This window comes from Benincasa hispida, chromosome 1 (assembly GCF_027475165.1).
Source record: "Benincasa hispida cultivar pf3 chromosome 1, pf3_genome.v1.1, whole genome shotgun sequence".
In the NCBI taxonomy this organism is placed as follows: Eukaryota; Viridiplantae; Streptophyta; class Magnoliopsida; order Cucurbitales; family Cucurbitaceae; genus Benincasa; species Benincasa hispida.
In genome coordinates, this window is record NC_143478.1 from 61,168,812 (window position 1) to 61,171,370 (window position 2,559).

Consider the following 2,559-nt stretch of genomic DNA (forward strand, 5'->3'; position numbering starts at 1 on the left):
CTGAGTTGGATACAAACTATTATAATTCTAGTGTTCGTTTCTCTTATTCCTGTCTTTATTTACTTTCTTGTTGTTTAACTTTATTTGGTTAGGAAGATTATATCTATCTTGTTTGGATATTTGTCTAGATGAATTTCCATTCATGTTTTTTAAAAGTGTTGTTATATAGCTAGATCAATGGTATATAAATAAGAACAATATGATATCTAATCAATGGATATGTGATGCATTGAATGAAAACAAATTAAAGCAAATTAGTGATCATATCGATTTAGGTAGATTCAAAAGTAGAATATATCATACCATTGTTATACGAGACAAAGAGTGGCTCATTGTTGTTTAATTAACCCATACATATCATGTTTGTACATTGAATTATACATCACTTTAATTCTTAGTAAAAAAGGGTGGGTTGGTCTGCATGAGCTTTAGCTTAGTGATGTTATTGTTAATTGCGACAGGTTTAGGTGGGTTGGGCCTAAATCATATTATTTAACCACTAAAGCAAAGCTTAATTAATTAGGGGTTAAATCAAAATAATAATGGGTAGCTTTTTTAGGCTTGTAATGAAAAGGTGTGTGAGAATAATAGCTTGGTTGGTATAGTGCTGGCAAATTGGTCCCATTGATGACTTGTATTTCTTTTTAGGGAAAAAATTGAAAACCTAAAGGAAGGGGGTGACCTACATGTATAGTTCACACCATTGCCAAAAGGCTGAATCAAAGGATTCTTGTAGGCCAAACCAAAATCCTTTGTTCAAATCAATGGTCTGTATTTTTCTTGTTATTTGCAAACCCCAGCTGTTTCTTGTTAAAAATTAATGTTGATAAGGTTTTGCCTGTTCTGTAATGATTGCTCCTATGTCATTGTTTTGGCCCTTCATATGTGTGTTTGGCTTTGAAACAAGTTAGGTTAAATTTTATATGTTTCTTGTATTAAAAATCATGAATAATAATGAGTTCAAATTATAGTAATTAAAGTCATTGTTAGTATGCAAGTTTGATTCTATTTAATTTTATGTTTTAGATTCACTTATTGAATCAAGGAGAGAATGAATTAGAATTGAATTCATTATCATCTAAATGAAAAATGTTCTTAGGAGTAACATTATAGGACATATTTTGTGGTCCATTTAGATTGAATGCAGTAGCATAATCTTTAAAGATATGGCCAAAAATCAAGATCTTCTTTAGAGGATATCATCTCATTAGTTACAAATTAGGATACTAAATTAAAGTTAGTTCATTATCTAGCATTTTACTAAATTAAAAAGTTTTCTCTAGCCGCTCCTTTGAATTTGGAAATTTTCTATATTACGAGAGTATGAAAATTTTATTGCGTGTCATGTTAACATGTTTTTAAAAAAATAATAGGGTCCACTAGTATTAATGTGTGGTCCACTAAAGTCTAACATTTATGAAGACACAAAATCAATCTGGCGAAAATGACAAGTTTAAATTATAATAATTAATTAAACACATGTATTTAGTAAGTTGATTCTTATTTTATCTTTTAGATTCACTTAATTAATCTTTTGGAAATTAAAATGGGTAGAAAAAAATATAAGAGTATTTGCAAATATAATAATGGTTTTCTAAAATTGCAAATGTGGCAAAAAAAAATTTAAACCAAATTCTCAGTGTTTTTTTTTTCTTTTCACGATTTTACCCTTATTTATATATCAGCAAGTGTATCTGATATACTTTATATTTTGGCATATCAGTTAACTAATATGTATATTATAATTTATTTGGTAGATCAATTAATTGATATGCTTTATTTAAATAATATAATTTATAAAAGTGTCTAATATACATTGTGTTATCGTTAACATTGTTTGCTTGATTATGATAAATATTATTTTTTTAATCATTTTTCATATTGATATACAGTTATTTTTTTCATTTTATTAGTTCAAATTTGATGTTGATGGTATATGTTAAATGCATTAATTTTATCAAGTGATATATCAAATGTAAATCATACTATTCTTTTCAATTTTTTTTATAAGTTATATTTAAATTATAACATAGATGCATCAATAGTATGTTAATAGTAATTGAAAATTAATTTCATGTACATTTTTAGTGTATGAATAGTATATCAGTATTTTATTGGTGTATTAGTATATCAATACTCATTCAAAATTCAATATCAAATATATATATTATTAGTGGATTAGTAGTTATAGTTAAATGCTTATTCAAATTTCATCTAATGTATAAATTAGTATATCTATATTGTATCAATGCTCATAAAAAAACTAATTTCAAGTATATCATTAGTATATCAGTAATATATGAACATTTCTTTTAAATAAAATTTTAAGTATAACATTAGTGTATTAGTATTATGTCAACATTAACTCATAATTCATATCAAGTATAAAACATTGGTATATCATTAGTATATTATTATGCATTTGTTCAAGAATATCAATTATTTATCGACCCATGTTCAAAATTAAATTTCAAGTGTAATATTGGTGTATACCAATAGCTTATCAACATTCATTCAAAATGATTACTAACATATAACAGACTGAACCATTATAAGTTG